This window comes from Apodemus sylvaticus, chromosome 6 (genome assembly GCF_947179515.1).
Source record: "Apodemus sylvaticus chromosome 6, mApoSyl1.1, whole genome shotgun sequence".
NCBI classification, from domain to species: domain Eukaryota; kingdom Metazoa; phylum Chordata; class Mammalia; order Rodentia; family Muridae; genus Apodemus; species Apodemus sylvaticus.
Window position 1 is genome coordinate 10,574,515 of NC_067477.1, and position 17,090 is coordinate 10,591,604.

Sequence of the window (17,090 nt, forward strand, 5' to 3'; positions counted from 1 at the left end):
GGGCCACACTCCGGTCCCGGTCTAGACCCTCTCCACAAACTCTTTGGGTTTCTGAGGGTCGGAATCACTTGTGATCTAGAGGCACCAGGAGGTCAGGGAACTGCAGGACTCTAAGAGCTGGGAGACCCCATGCAGAGATAGCACACCTACTGTGTTCCTGAGCAGATCCAGCTGCCCAGAGGGAACTGAGTACTGTCCCCAGGAATGGCCCTTCCACTGCTTTAGGCAGAGGTGGGGCTATCTCAAATGGAATGGCAGACAATGATCCCCTGCTTTGATTACTTGCTGGGAGCTCTGAGGCCCAGAGGCTGAGAGTTCAAGACCTCAGTGGCACAGGTTCAGATGCTTCTGGGACCTCTTGAGGGGACATGATGTTTTGCTATGTTTTTGGTCTCTCCGTTTTTTTGGACGCCCAAATCCAACCCATCTCCTTCAATACTGATCTGTCACCCAGGACATGCCCCACCCTCTTAGCACGATTTGACTTACAAACCCAGGATACCATGTCTGGCTAGGAGCAGGCATCTCTGCTGACATCCCAGCTCAGAAGCTAAAGCCACGAAGGAGCCAGGAGGAGTCAGCTGTGACAGCTGTGACAGCCCCACGGTTCTGCTCCTTCTCTGTCTATTAGCCGGGGAGCCGTTCCCTGACTTGGTCACCTGTCTCCAGGTTCCTGTCCTGGGAACTCAGCTTCTTGCTCCTCTGGAGACAGGCTAGCAAGGGATAAAATGGGATGGGGTGGGGGTGGGGTAGAGGGTGGGGGGTGGGGGGGATATGGGAAACAACGGCAGCCATAAACACAACCCAAAGATGACAGTGCTTCCCAGCCATGGCTGGTGACCAAGGTCTCCATGCAGAGACAGTCTCCACGATGGTAGAGTCAGGGCAGAGCAGGACAGACATGCCAGGCAGTGGGAGCAGGTACCCAGGGCAAAGGCTAGACCAACACTGGCTGGTTGTTGCCAACTTGACACAAGCTAGAGTCGTTTGGGAAGAGGGACTATTAACTGAGAAAAGGCTTCCATGAGATTGTCCTGCCAGGCATTTTCTTGATAGACTGATGTGGGAGGGGCCACCCACTGTGGGCAGTACCACTCTTTTTTGTTTGTCTGTTAGTTTTGTTTTGGTTTTTGGATTTAGCTTTTTTTTTTTTTTTCTGAGACAGAGTTTCTCTGTATAGCCCTGGCTGTCCTGGAACTCACTGTGTAGACCAGCCTGGCCTCGAACTCAGAAATCCACCTGCCTCTGCCTCCCAGGGTGCTGGGATCACAGGTGTGCGGCCACCAGCTGTCACATGCCTTTAATCCTAGCACTTGGGAGGCAGAGGCAGGTGGATTTCTGAGTTCAAGGCCAGCTTGGTCTACACAGTGAGTTCCAGGACAGCCAGGGCTACACAGAGAAACCTTGTCTCAAAAATCAAATCAAAACAAAACAAAAAAAGGAAGATGGAAGATTAGCTAGCACGTGTGTGCCTTTAATCTCTACACTGGGGATGGTGTGGGGAGCAGAGGCAGGCTGGTCTCTGAGTTCAAGGCCAGCTTGTTGTGTAGAGGAATTTTCATCCAGCAAGGCTGCTTTGGCAAGGGATCACATCCAAAGACCTTCTAGGTCTGTGTGATTTGGCTAGAATATAGACACACCTTTAATCCAAGGAGACAGGGGCAAGTAGATCTCTGAGTTCAAGGCCAGCCTAGTTGGTATAGTGCAATTTTTAGGTAAAGAAAAAGCTTAGGGAGCTGGATGGTGGTGGCGCAGGCCTGTAATCCCAGCACTCTAGGAGGCAGAAGCAGGAGGATTTCTGAGTTCGAGGCCAGCCTGGTCTACAGAATGAGTTCCAGGACAGCCAGGGAAACCCTGTCTCGAAAAAACCAAATCCAAAAAACCACAAAAAGAAAAGAAGAAGAGAAAGCTTAGGCCCTGACACAGTGGTAGACACCTCTAATCCCAGCACTCAGGAGACGGAGTTGCGGATCTCAGTTGTACTCAGTTCTGTTCAGTCTAGTGAATGCAGTGCAGTGGAACTGAGTTCGTGAGTCCATGCAGTTCAGGACAGGTGAGCAGAGGCAGTTGAAGCCAGAGAACAAGAAGGAGCCAAATTAGAACAAATTGCCAGAGTTAGTTTGAAGCCAAGCAGAGCAATTCAGCAAGAAGCCCAGAGAAGCCAGTTTGAATCAGTCAGCTTGGAGAGGAGTTTGAGCCAGAACAGCTGAGTTAAGCAGTCGGCCAGAGTTCAGAAAGAACTAGAAAGGGTGAGCTTGTTCAGCAGTAAGGCTCTGAGATGAGTTATATTGGGCAAATAAAAGATACGTTTACACTGTTGTACATATTTAGTGAGTCTGAAGACAGCCCGAGCTATCGAGAACTGGGTGGGATGACGTGGAGGGAAAGGCATGGGCCATGCCTCACAAGCCTGGTGCCCTGAGTGTGGTCACTGAGAACCACATCAAAGAGCAAAAGCAGATGTGGTGGTCCTAACACCTTCTGTTTCCATCTCCATCTCTGCCCCGAGACTGGAGATGGAAGCAGAAGAATCATCCAGGAGCTGGAAGGAGAGTTAGCCCAGAGTATGCAGCATGGCAGAGACAAGAGGGGCCCAGCTCACCACAGTGAAAGCAAGAGCCAAACCCTGAAAGCTGTGCTCTGGCCTCCACACCTCTGTGTGTGAGCGTGCACACACAGCCTCAGAACCTCCACACTTGTGCTGTGGTGCATGTGAGCGTGCACACAGCCTCACAATAAATGAGAGATGAATTAAAAGTTTTAATGAGCCAGGCATAGTGGTACCTTTAATTCCAGAACATGGGAGGCAGAGACAGACAGATATTTAAGTTCAAAGAGAGCCTGGTCTACAATGAGTTGCAGGAGAGCCAGGGACCTACTAAGACTCTGTCTCAAACAAACCAAACCAAACCAAAAAAACTTAATGAAAGAAAATCATAGGAGGAAATGTATACTTTGACTCATGGTTTCCTAAGTTTGGTCTATGGTTGACCAGGGCTCCCTTGTTTTGGGTCTGCATCAAGGCAGAACACCATGGTGTACATGCCTGATAGGAGATCTGTTTGCCTCTGGATAAAAGACTTACAAGGGGTCAGGGACCCAGTATGCCTCTCAAGGACACACTCATAAGGATTTAAGACACTCCCACTTGGTTCTGCCTACTAAAGATTCCCACAACCTCTCTATAGTTCCACAGGTGAGAGCTAAGCTATCAGTGCTGCTTTTGGGAGACACTACAGGTCCAAACATTGTAGCTCCCAGGCCTTTGGGCCAGGTAGCCTCCAGGCAAGCCTGTTGCTGAGTTGGGAAAGCTTAGGCAGTTAATGACACTGTGTTAGTTAATTCCCTGTCACTGTGAGAAACACAGAAGAAAACCACCTTAAAGGAGGACGTGTCTAGGCTCACAGTCTCCAAGGTACTCCGTGCACTGGTACTTTTAGGCCTGTGATAAGGCCCAACACCACAACAGGGACACTGTGGGTGCAGAGCTGTTCTAATCCTGCCGTCCCAGAAGAAGAGAGGCACGGTGTGGGAGCACTGGGGCAGAACAAAAGCATGTGTGTTTTATTTTTGTTTTCTTGTGGTACTAGCATGGAACGTGCTATATACAAATCAAATAAGCACTCTGTCATGGAGACGCCCCTTCACCCCCAACCCCCACTCTTCTCCCAAACCCATCCAGCTGTGAACCCACAAATAGAGTCATTTATTCTCAAGAGCAGAGTCCTTAGAATCCGGTCCCTTCTCAGATGCTCACCTCTGAGTACTGCATTGGAGATGCAGCCCCCCCCCCCCCAGGCCCCGGCCCCGCCCACCTCCCTCCCCTCTGTCCCTGCCCACTTTAGTTTTACACTCACTTCTCCAGAGCACAGTCCTCAAACTGTAGCCCTTGACCCAGCAGCACTGTCTGGAGCTTGTGGAAATGGCAGGAACCCAAGGCCTCACGCTGGGGCCTCTTGACTCGGGGGTTGACGGGACCCAGCAACTCACACTGTGGCACACCCTCCAGAGGCCACCCACACAAACCACGATGAAGAGCCACGCACCCAGGAGCCGGTGGATGACGGCCCACAGGGAAAAGCTGTCACACCTGCTTTGAACAGAAGACAGCTTTCCTCGATGGCCAGGCTTACTGTGAGGAGCAAGCTAGTTCCCACGAACAGAGCTGGACTTCCATCAATGAAACAGGTGCAGAAGACCTGTCCCCAACTGGATTCTTGTCCCGCCCTTCTCCAAGAATGCAGTGGACAGATAGGGATTTCAGATGAGAGATTATCGGCAGTTGGGATACACCCTAAGGGGATTACACAGATTGCTATATTGGGTTAAATGAAACCAGTTTGAGCTCCTGGTAGCGTAGGATGCTAGCTGAGAGCTGATACTACCCTGAGAAGTATTGTAGCTCGAAGTTCTCTATGGCCCTGGGAAGCTAACCAGGACTCGTCCATTGCAGAGCAAGTCTGCAAGCTCTGGAAAATGTCACTCCCAAAGCTCTCGTTGGGCTTCTGGGAACCAAACAAGGCTCAGCCCTGTGGAACACATCGGCAGGGCTGGGATCCTTACCGCTCTCCCAGACTCCAGGAGTGGCAGGTCACTGGGCGGTCTCCGTGGGTGGAGGCTGAACCTGCCACTGGAATGAACTGTCCACAGCTGAAGCACAGAGCCACAGCAGAGCCAAGGCAGGAAAGAGTCCCCCCTCTGCAGCCACTGGCCAAGTCCCGGAAGCTGGCCCGTCTCCTCCGTGGAATTCTAATGCACCCTGCACACTGAAGCTCAAACTTCCAGGGCACTAGTTGGTGCCAGGCGGACCGAGCTGGGTCCACCTGACTTACCAAACGTCTGTACACAAGCAGGGTCCACCGAAAGTTGCTACAAGTTTACAACCAGGTCTCTGTTGGCACTTAACTGGTAAAAATGTTTTGTTCAGGAGGCGCTGCTGGCCCCCTCCACTGCCCTACTTTGTCCAGCCAGCAGCTCTGTGTTTGTTTTGAGGCCACTTCTGCCCTGATAGTAATTGGCAGTCCGCTTCAGAGCTACAGCTGTCAGGAGGCTCCCAGAATGCTTTGTACTAAGATCCCTACCTACTCCATCTGTGGCAGGTGCAGGGCAGGCTGCTGTCCACAGGGTCTCTCCGCCTTAGGGACCACACAGCTACATCACACAGATGAAACTCCATGGGGTACAGGACCACATAATATGCTAGTGTTCTTCCACAGCTATCGGCAGGAACAGTCCTGGCTAAGCATATAGCAGGTTCTCCAAACTGGGGCGGTCTTCTCTTGCCTTCCTTTGTGACAGATTCTATGGTGACCGCCTGGGGCCAGGGATGCTGAAAATTCCATAGGAATGCTGCTCCATGGATCCCTGGGCATGGTGCTGACGCAGACACTGTCCTATTGGGCAGGTAAGAAACAGGCACACAGACCATCTGGAACCATGGATACAACCCAGGCAGGGGCGCATGGCCCCATTCCCAGCGGCTGACGGGAATTGGCAGGGCCACAAGCATAAAAGAAGAGGGAGCCACCTGGGCAGGCATGGGGTATGTGTGTAGGGGAAGGCCTTCAAGATCTACACCCCTGTAACATGGGTACTCGGAAATGTCACATATTGGCAGTAGACAGCCACTGAGCCAGGCGGTCAGTGGTGGGTTCCAGCTTCCTCTGAAGGACAGTGTCGTCTGTGAGGCATTGTCTCTTCAACAGTCCCAGAGAACACAGAAAGCTGGGACTCCTCCTCTCCCCCTCCCCGCCCCCCCGCCCCCCCCCATCTCCAAATTCCTGCAGCAGCAGAACCCAACAGTCTGGGAGAAGCAGGGGTGTCACAGCACCCACAAGCCTCATGTGAAGCAGAGAAGCCTCTAGTGGCAGCCAACAAAAGACATTCTCATAGAAAAACAAACCCCAGCCTTAGTGCCCCCCCCCCCAGAGATGCAAGGAAGGGCTTACAAACCCAAGAGAAAAGGCCAAAGCTACAAAGTTTCCAGAAGGAAACAAAGAAGGACTTGTTTGTGGCCTGTCTCCCAGTGAGTCAGTGCCAGGAACCAGCTACAAAAATTCAGACCTCAGAAATCAAACCATGAAAACCACTTCCGATCAGTAAAAACTCTGCACTACCTTGGTAATGGTGGTGTAGGCTTGGGCTACACAGAGAGACCCTAGTCCGAACTGTAAAAAAACAGAAAAAACAAAAGATGCATTAAAAGTAATTAGAGCGAAAGAAGGGGTGGTGGCTGGAGCGGGAGAGAAGGCTCGGCGGTAGAGAGCTCTCGCTCTCGCTCCTCCAGAGGGCCTGGGACCAGTTCCCAGCACCCACCGCAAGTAGCTCTCAACCCTCTGTAGCTCCACGGAATCTGGTGCCCACATCTGGCCTCCACGAACACTGGATACATACAGTGCCCGTGCATACACTTGGGCACACACACATATGCATGATAAAGAATCTTTTTTAGGGCTGGAGAGATGGCTCAGTGGTTAAGAGCACTGACTGCTCTTCCAAAGATCCTGAGTTCAAATACCAGCAACTACATGGTGGCTCACAACCATCCATAATGGGATCTGCTATCCTCTTCTGGGGCATCTAAAGTTAGCTACAGTGTCCTTACATATAATACATGAGTCCAAAAAAATTTTCAAAAAAATAATCTTTTTTTTAAAAAAAAAACAGAGATTTAGATCTATGCAAAGCCTAATTTAAAGCACATTAAAGCTCTAAAGGCAGGATTTAAGCTGAAGAGACTCTTAGGAGAACGCAGAAGAACACAACAGGACAAGGAACTTCTGTCACACCCGGGAGTGAGACTGAAAACATCAGCAGAAAACAGCCAGAGGAGAAGGGCGGCCTACAGATGCAGGGGGCGTCCAGAGGCTCTGTCCACTAAGGAAATGGCTACCCAGGCACTCAGATGTGAGATAACCAACTTAAAAACAGCAAGTATCAACACACTTGCAAAGAAAGGCTCACCACCACTAATGGTTACTGAAATGGTAATTACAAAGTTCCAGTACCAGAACCCACGTGATTATGGAAGGAGCGAACTGACCTCCACAAGTGCACTGTGGCACGCGAAACCTCAAGCAGCTACTGCCTCACACCCGACCCCACCCCGAGATGAGGACTCTAAAACAATAAAACAGAAAGAACAGAAACAAAGAAAAGGAAATAAAGCCTGTTGGGGAAAATGGGACAGCCTGCACTGCAGGTGGAACTACAACAGAGAGGGTTCTGGGAAGCCGCCTGGGGGCTGGGTCCACAGTTGGACCCACGACCACACACAGCACCACTAAAAGAGCTGGAGGAAAAAGCAACACGTCTGGCCACAGTCACATGCTCTAGAGAATTGTAGACTGGACATGGGAAGGAAGGGGATCCTGTCACGTGACTCAAGGACAAACTCCTAGGACAGAGTTAAGAGACATATATGCCCATCACAGAGACGCATGAGGGGGGGGGGTGGTCTGCTCCTCGAGGCACCCAAATGTGCTGGAGACTGAACCTGCAGTGAACAGTGTAGGCATGTGTGGTCTCTGGGAGGTGTTACAAGGGTCTCACGCTCACACATGGGTTAATGCCATCACTCAAGGACTTCACCAAGGGAACTTGGTTCCTTTGCTCTTTGCCACCTAAAGATACTGTATTCAAGGCACCATCTTGGATAAAGAGATATGGCTCTCATAATACCAGGCCATGAACTTCCAGTCTCAGAGTTTTTCTTCTTTATAACTGATACAGTCTCGGGTATTCTGTTACAGCAACACAAAATGGACTAATGTGCTAGCATAGTTAAACACATAGAGACAAAAGATAGAATTTTGGTTACCAGGCTGGGAGAAGGAGGGTGAGGAAGTTGATGAATGGGCTCCGAGTTTCAGATATGAAAGATGAAATAGCCCTGGGGATCGAGAAACAGCCGTAGCTGTCACCTCAGTTAGGGAAAGATGGATCCTAGGGCCTCACTGGCTAGCAAGGCTAGCCACAACAGTGAGCCTCATGTTCTGTGTCTCAGAAAATAATATGAACACAGCAGAGGAAGATACCTGATGTCAACCTCCAGGCTCCACAGGCATATGTACAAAGCACGTGCGCGCACGCACATGCGCGTGCACACACACACAGGCACACGGGCACACGCACCATCCCAAGTATGTGTACACTTGCTGAACACTAGTGACCCACACACTTAAGAATTACATCAGGCTGGGAGGATAGCTTGGCCCAGTACAGTACTTGTTATCACAAGAATCTGAGTTCAGTTCACGGTCAGTGCAAAATGAAAGCCAAGGGTGGTGGGTGTGTACTTCTAATCCCATCGCCTAGAAGCGAAGACAGGCTTGCCGGTCAGCCAACCTGGAGAGCTAGGGAAGTTTAAAGCAGAAAGACCTTGTCTTAAGAAAGAAGGTAGGTGGGCTGGAGAGATGGCTCAGCGGTTAAGAGCACTGACCACTTTTCCGAAGGTCCACATGGTGGCTCACAACCATCCGTAATGAAATCTGATGCCCTCTTCCGGTGTGTCTGAAGACAGCTACAGTGTACTCACATACACTCATTTTCCACAATTCTGTGAGATTGTTCTCTGACCTCCACAATCCTGCTCCGTCAAGCATATACATGTACCTGCATACACACAGATACACATACATGCGTATGTACCTCCACATACATACATGTACCTACATACACACAAACTCATAAGCATCTGCACCTTCACACATATACATGTACCTGCATACAGACAGATACATACATGCATGTGTACCTTCATATCACATATGTATCTGTATATGCACAAAACACATGTGCACCTTCATACACATACATGTACCTGCATACAGACATGTATGTACCTATATAAACACAAATAGTTACTATGGTAATTTTTCTGTTTCTGAAGTTTTTCTCAAAAATGAGGCAAAGAAAAATGCCCACAAGACATGCATCTCATGAGGGACTGAGCTGTGAATAAATAACCCCACAACTCAATAAAAACATAAACATGGGTGTGTGCTGGCACATACCTGCTATCCCAGCACTCAAGACGCTGGAGCAGAATGACCACAGTGCTAGGATAGCCTGGGCTACAGAGTGAGATCCTGTCTCAAACCAACAAGCCCCTAAATGTGGCGTAGGACCTAACACACATGGCAGAAAGGTAATATAAATGAGTAAAATGTGTGTGTGTGTGTGTGTGTGTGTGTGTGGTGCAGCTGGGCCCACGGAGGTGCACAGCTGTGGTCCCAGCACTCAGAACACTGAGGCAGGAAGAGGGTTCGAGGGCAGCCTGCTCTACAAGGCCCATTCCAGGCGAATCTCTGCAGCTCCCTGTCTCAAGGGAAGACAAGACAAAACAGCAGGAAGGGACGTGGGCGCTGCCAGGGGACAACACACTCACGCAGAGCCTCACTAACCCACACTGACTCTAGGGGAGCATTGGCGAGTGGGAACCAGGTACCCCAGAATCTCCTGGGAGGCTTTGCATCGGTGAGCCCAGCCGCCCTCCTGCAGGGCCCTCCCAAGCCCTCTGCTGGCATCCTGGGACAGCACAGTGAGCTCCTGCTCTGTCCCATTGTGGGCAGCAGGAGAGTGGCCCTGGGCTGACAGGCAGAGCGCTGCAACACCACGTAGGGAGGTGGTGACTTCCGGTGACCTTAAACTACCTCTGCTCCATGATCCAGTAACCCCACAGCTTCTGGGCACTTATCCAGGAGAAATGAAAATGTGACCAGAGCCTTGTCCGTAGCAGCTGTACTCGTGACAGACAAAAAGCAGGAGAAGGCCCCGCGCCTGTCTGGGGGAGACGGATGTGGATGGGCACGCTTGTGCAATGGGCTGAGGAGAACAGACAGGGACTTACACAATGACCCAAGAAACCTAAAAACATTCTGTTGAGGGAAAGCAGCTTGGCCCTACAGTCCACTCAACAGGGTCTGCCTCACGTGTACTCCACACACTTACTCACACTCAGCAGAGTGACCATAGGGGGCCACACAGATTCTGAGGTATAGCAGCGCTGTTCCCACAGGGAACAGGGACGCCCTGTCGTCCTGTATAGGAGGCACAGGCTGGCACCAGCTCGGTTCACTTTGCCACAGAGCAGACTTACAGGCTCCCTGAGTGTGATATGCACCTTAGACAGTTGCAGTGGGGCGAAAGAATATCTGGTGTAGAGAGGAAGGAAAAAAGGAAGGGAAGAAGGGAAGGAGGGAGGGAGAGAGAGAGAGAGAGAGCGCGCGCACTGAGGTGGTGAGTTGAGAAAAGCTGTCTAGGAACAGCTATGACAGGTGAGTGAGTTTCCTGGAGATGGCCCACCATTTGCACGGCTGTGATGGGTGCACTCTGGAGGGTCACAGCCCCAGAGACTTCACCCCAGGACTGCTTCTCGCTGCTGATGTACCTTTCCTGCCATTATTACATAGCCTAAGGATTCCTGGGCATCAGGCCACCCTACTGGGAAAATCCCCTGCAGATCAACATGAAGATGAGTTTTCATGAATGAATGCTATTTAGATGACTTCATAACTTTATAGACTTCCTGGTTTGATTCAAATAATTTTAAGAAGAAAATTTAAAGAGATGGTTTTAGCTGTTTTGCCAGAAAGATGTAATAAAGAATCGAGACTAGAATGTGCCCCCTCCTCATAGAATAGTAAGTAAAGGCTGTATAATAAGGAATACAATGAACTTTCATAAATTACACTAAGGGGCCGGAGAGATGGCTCGGTGGTTAAGAGCACTGACTGCTCTTCTGAAGGTCCTGAATTCAATTCCCAGCACCACATGGTGGCTCACAACCATCCATAAGGAGATCTGACGCCCTCTTCTGGTGTATCTGGAGCTTATAGAATAAAACACTGCTTTGAACTTACTACAAACATCCTTCTGTAAGTCCCCTTTTGTGTAACATTTTCTCTGTGAGGTAATTTTACGATGAACTTTTGTCTGAGAAGGTGTAAACTGACAGAGGAAAGAAATAAAGGCTCAGCCCCATTCACCAAATGAACATATGTATAGCTCTGTCTGTGTGTACATACACATGTGTGTAGGTGTATGTGTGTGTATGTAAGTGTGCATAAACACTTATGGAATTGTTGAAGCAGGTAGTCGGGTGGGGCCAAAATGTGTATCTCTGTGTGTGTGTGTGTGTGTGTGTGTGTGTGTGACTGAATTCTCCCCTTTTTCTTCTTCTTTTCTCTCAGGCTCACAAAGAGTTAACAAACTCCAAGCCTCTCACCTGGCCAGTGAAGGGCCCTTGAGCCAGAGAGAAACTAAGCCTTTTTTTCTAATTTCCTCTCCTGCTCTCAGAGGGAGTAAATTACCAGAAGCCAGTGGCTTTTAGCCATGCCATAGCAAAGAGTTAAGGACAGAAGAACTGCCAAAATGTAAACAGCTTTTTGACCACACAATCTGTTCTGACAGAGTTGCCAAAGGTAAAGCAGCTTCAGCCAAATCTCACACCCGTTCACTGGCTTCCTGGAGACTGGGTGTCGGGAAGAGCCCCAGCAGTGAATACGGTCAGCTGGGCAGGATCTAGCGTCAACTCGGAGGCAGACCTTTGGGCGTGTCTGTGAAAGTGTTTCCAGCTGGGGTTGGTTAAGGGGGGAGGCTCCACCCTAAACGTGGACTGCACCATCCTGTGTGGTCCTAGACTGAAGACAAGACAGCAAGCCCAGTCCCAGCTTTCCTCTCCTCTGCTTCCTGGCTGTGGATGCAGTGTGACCTCGAGCTCTTTCACTGGGTGAGAAAGGTAACACGAGTATCGATGTTGAAGTCATATTGATTCCACTTCAGTTGGAATTGAACTCGTATTGATTGATCATGTGGGCTATTTCGTATTATATCAGCCCTTGTGGTTTAATTGTTAACCCGACACAACCTGGGAAGAGAGACTCGGTGAGGGACTGTCCATGTTGAGATGTGTTGTGGTAGCTTGTAAGGGGTTGTCTAGATTAGCTGTGTGGGAAGACCCAGCCCACGGTGGGCAGCTCCATTGTCTAACCTGGGGTCCGGAACTGTCTGTGAGGGGAGAAACCATGCTGAGCAGAGCAAGCAGGTGGGTGTGCCTGTGCTCACTTCTCTCTGCTTGACACAAGTGTCACATAGGTGTCACTATGGATACGATGTGACGAGCTGTTTGAAGTTCCTGCCTTGATGCCCCCACAATCATGGTCTGTGACCTGGAATTACAAACTGAAATAAACCCCTTTCTTCCGCAAGTTGCTTTAAAAAATAAATTGGATATTTCTTTATTTACATTTCAAATGTTTTCCCCTTTCCAGGTCTCCCCTCCAGAACCGCCTCTATGAGGGCTCCCCCCACCCACCCACCCATCCTCCTGCCCTGGCATTGATACCTGACAAGGCCATCCTCTGCTACTTATGGTATAGCTGGGTCCTCAGGTAAAACTACATCCAATTTTCTGAGGAATCACCAGACTAATTTCCAGAGTGGTTTTACCAACTTGCAATCCCACCAGCCATGGAGGAGTGTTCCTCTTTCTCCACATCCTCTCCAGCATATGCTGTCACCTGAGTTGTTTGGTTTTTTGTTTTGTTTCTAAGACAGGGTTTCTCTGTGTAGTCCTAGCTGTCCTGGAACTCACTCTGTACACCAGGCTGGCCTTGAACTCAGAAATCGCCTGCCTCTGCCTCCCAAGTGCTGGGATTAAAGGCATGCGCCACTACCGCCCCGGCGTCACCTAAGTTTTTGATCTTAGAATTTTGACTAATGTGAGGTGAAATCTCAGGGTTGTTTTGATTTGCATTTCCTTGAACCATTTTTTTTTTCTTTTTTGGATTTGGTTTTTTCGAGACAGGGTTTCTCTGTGTAGCCCTGGCTGTCCTGGAACTCACTCTATAGACCAGGCTGGCCTCCAACTCAGAAATTCGCCTGCCTCTGCCTCCTAGAGCGCTGGGATTACAGGCGTGCACCACCACTGCCCGGCTTCGAACAGTTTCTTTAGGTGCTTCTCGGCCATTTGAGTTTCCTCAGTTGACAATTCTCTGTTTAGCTCTGTTCCACATTTTTAAATAGGGTTATCTGGTTCTCTGGAGTCTAACTTCTTGAATTCTTTGTATATGTTGGATATTAGCCCTCTATCAGATGTAGGATTGGTAAAGATCTTTTCAGCAAGATGCTGGGTCCTGTTTACGTATCCAGTCTGTTAGTCTGTGTCTTTTGATTGGGGAATTGAGTCCATTGATGTTAAGAGGTATTAAGGAATAGTGATTGTTTCATCCTGTTATTTTTTATGTTATTTTTATGTTTGTATGGGTATCTTCTTTTGGGTTTGTTGAAAGATTACTTTCTTGCTTTTTCTAGGGTGTAGTTTCCCTCCTTGTGTTGGCATTTTCCATTTATTATCCTTTGTAGGGCTGGATTTGTGGAAAGATATTGTGTAAATTTGGTTTTGTCATGGAATATCTCAGTTTCTCCATCTATGGTAATGGAGAGTTTTGCTGGGTATAGTAGCCTGTGCTGGCATTTGTGTTCTCTTAGGGTCTGGATGAGATTTGCCCAGGATCTTCTAGCTTTCATAGTCTCTAGTCAGAAGTCTGGTGTAATTCTGATAGGTCTGCCTTTATATGTTATTTGACCTTTTCCCTTACTGCTTTTAATATTCTTTTTGTGCATTTGGTATTTTAACTGTGATGGAATTTCTTTTCTGGTCTAGTTGATTTGGAGTTCTGTAGGCTTCTTGTATGTTCATGGGCATCTTTTTCTTTAGGTTAGGGAATTTTTATTCTATAATTTTGTTGAAGATGTTTATTAGCCCTTCAAGTTGGGAATCTTCACTCTCTTCTATACCTATAATCCTTAGGTTTGGACTTCTCATTGTATCCTGGATTTCCTGGATGTTTTGGGCTAGGAGCTTTTTGCATTTTTGGATTTTCCTTGACTGTTGTGTCAATGTTTTCTATGATTTCTTTTGCACCTGAGATTCTTTCTTCTGTCTCTTGTATTCTGTTGGTGATGCTTGCATCTATAACTCCTGATCTCTTTCTTAGGTTTTCTATCTCCAGAGTTATTTCCCTTTGTGATTTCTTTATTGCTTCTATTTCCATTTTTAGATCCTGGATGGTTTTGTTCAATTTCTTCACCTGTTTGGCTGTGTTTTCCTGTAATTCTTTAAGGGATTTTTGCGTTTTCTCTTTAAGGGCTTCTACCTGTTTACCTGTGTTCTCCTGTATTTCTTTAAGGGAGTTATTTATGTCCTTCTTAAAGTCCTCTATCATCATGAGATGTGATTTTAAATCAGAGTCTTTCTTTTCTAGGCTATCCGGGGCTCCCTGTGGTGGGAGAACTGGGTTCTGATGATGCCAAGTATCTTTGGTTTCTGTTGGTAAGGTTCTTGCCCTTGCCTCTCTTCTGGTTAACTCTGGCATTGGCTGGTCTTGCTGTCTCTGACTGTGGCTTGTCCTTCCTGAAAGCCTATGTGTCAGTACTCCTGGGAGACCAGCTCTCTGGGAGGAATTTGGGTCAGCTCTGGGTGTAGATGGAAACCCTCAAGTTGCTTTTTGTCAGTATGTTTATCATAACAACAGAAGTGAAACTAGGACACTAAGAAAGCAACAAGGACAAACAAAAATATCCAGACCACTAACTTTATGCCTTCCAGGGCTGGAGAGATGGCTCTACTACTAAGAGCATTAGCTGCTCCTCCAAAGGAGCCAAGTTCAATTCCCAGCACCCACATGGCACCTCACAACAGCCTGCAAGCCCATTTCCAAGAAGAGATTCCAAGCCTCCTCCTGGCCTTTGAGTGCACCGAGCATTCACGGATGCACATATATACATGCAGACAAAATGCTCATAAAACAAAATACACATAAAACAAACAACAGTCCCGCTTCAGTGGGTTGGTTGCAGGTCTGCTGCCTGTGCTCATAGGATGTCACTGATTCCTGGTGACTCGGGTACTGGCTAAGTGCAGTGCTGGATGGCATACAGTAGGTGGCAGTGGTGGTCCAAATGACCAAGTTGGAAGCTAAGCCTTCCCAGACTATTTCTTGAAACTGGCTCATTGGAAAAGACTATTTCAGGGGAGAACATCGCCTAAGCGCCAGCACCCTGTTTCCCAGCTGCAGGTCTTCAAGAGCACAGTATAATTTCGGACTCCTCGAAAGCCTTGGAATGTTACAGGGTTCTGAGGTCAGCACGGCATTCTCTTTTAGAAATCCAAATAACAAACAGCACACTGAAAGGTAGGCACTGTCTCCAGCACCTTCTTCCCTGTGGAGTGGCCGCCTGGCCTCTGCAGTGAGGCTCCAGGTGGGCACAGGTCCTGCCTGGTCTTTGTGCCCATTCTGTGGAAAGAGAAGATGCCCAGAGTGCTTGCTGGCATGGACTCTGATGCCTGCCTGTGCTGCCCGCGCTGCTCAGAGGCAGAGAGAGTTAGCCCAGGAAGCAGCGGCCTCACGCCGCCTCCTTATGTGTGCGCCCTGCTCTTGCTTCTGCTCAGCGCCAGCTGCTCTGGGACACCTCTGCTTCCCACTCTGCATTCGTGTCTCCCACGTGTGTCCATGTTTTAAAAACCCCGGATTCCGGATGTTGGGGGAAATGCAGGGCATTTATCTGATTCTGCTTTTTATTATTCTCAGCAGGATGATCGCCTAGTCTGTCCATTTCTCCTGAAAAAAAAAAATGGAATTTTACAATTAAGGGGGAAAAAAAGCTGTAGTGGCACAAGCCTTTAATCCCAGCACTTGGGAGGAAGGGCAGGTGGATTTCTGAGTTTGAGGCCAGCCTGGTCTACAGAGTGAGTTCCAGGACAGCCAGGGCTACACAGAGAAACCCTGTCTTGAAAACAAACAAACAGAACAATTAAGGAAACTCCCATTGAACGTGTACACCACGTGTTCCTTTCCAGTTTCTGTGCTGACAGGTACCTAGGCTGATGTAGTGTCATGGCCACTGAGAACAGAGTCACAACAAGCATTGTGCAAGCATCTCTGTAGCAGGCTAACTCGAAATTCCTTGGGTAAGATGGAATATCAAGAGAGGTTGGGTTTGTTTGTTTGCTTGTTTTTTGAGACAGATTCTCTCTAGGTAGACCAGGCTGGCCTTGAATGCACAGAGTCACCTGCCTTTGCCTCTGGAGCACAGGGATTATAAGTGTGAACTACTGCGTTTAGCCTGGAGTCTCAGTGTCCATACACACACACACACACACACACACACACACACACACGCGCGCGCGCGCGCGTGTGTGTGTGTCCATATACTATAGTCTGTACATATATGTATATGTACATATATGTATATAAAATATAATTTCATTCTCTTTCAAATCTTTAGTTTCTTTTTTCTTTAATTGCTGCTGCAGATATATCTGTCTGTCTGTCTATCTATATGTATTCCTAAACTTATAAATCCAACAGTTACCTGTTTTCAGGTCTGAACATGTGGCATTGGATAAACAATTGTGCTCTTTCCTAAACAAAGACAACACGAACAGGTGGGCAGACATGGTGGGGGGGGCAGGAAGCACGCAAGGCCTCAAGTTGGACTACAGCTGGATGGTGGGCACTCTGGAGGCAGAGAGAGGCTAATCTCTATGAGTTGGGGGACAGCCTGATCTACAGAGCAAGTTGCAAGACAGCCAGAGCTAAAACAGATAAACCCTGTCTTGACAACAAGAAAATACCCCCTCCCAAAAGTGAAGGAGGGGCAGCAGGAGGGACAGCAGGAGGAGCAGGAGGAGCCGGAGGAGGAGGGGGACTACAGAAACCTAGGGATGCTGAGGTGGGAGGGGTAGTCTTTTCCCAGCCATGAGCATGTGCAGGCCGCTGACTTACTGACCACTAGCGCTTCTTTTGACGACTGTCTGCGCTCATTTCCCGCCCACCATCTGTGCTTATGGCTTCTGTGGCTGAGATCTGACCATCAGACGTTCATCTGGCAAAGCTTTCTCCCAACCTGTCTCCTTGTTCTTGTTTCCTTTGCAGTGTGAAGGATGTGAATTTTTATACAGTCCTGCTGTTCAGTCCTTGCTCTGATTCCCTGAGACACTGGGTCCTCGTCCGACAGCTTTTAGCATTTTTCTCCCATCGGTTTCAGAGTGTCGGGGCTTAAGGTCATTAAGGCTTGCGTCCATT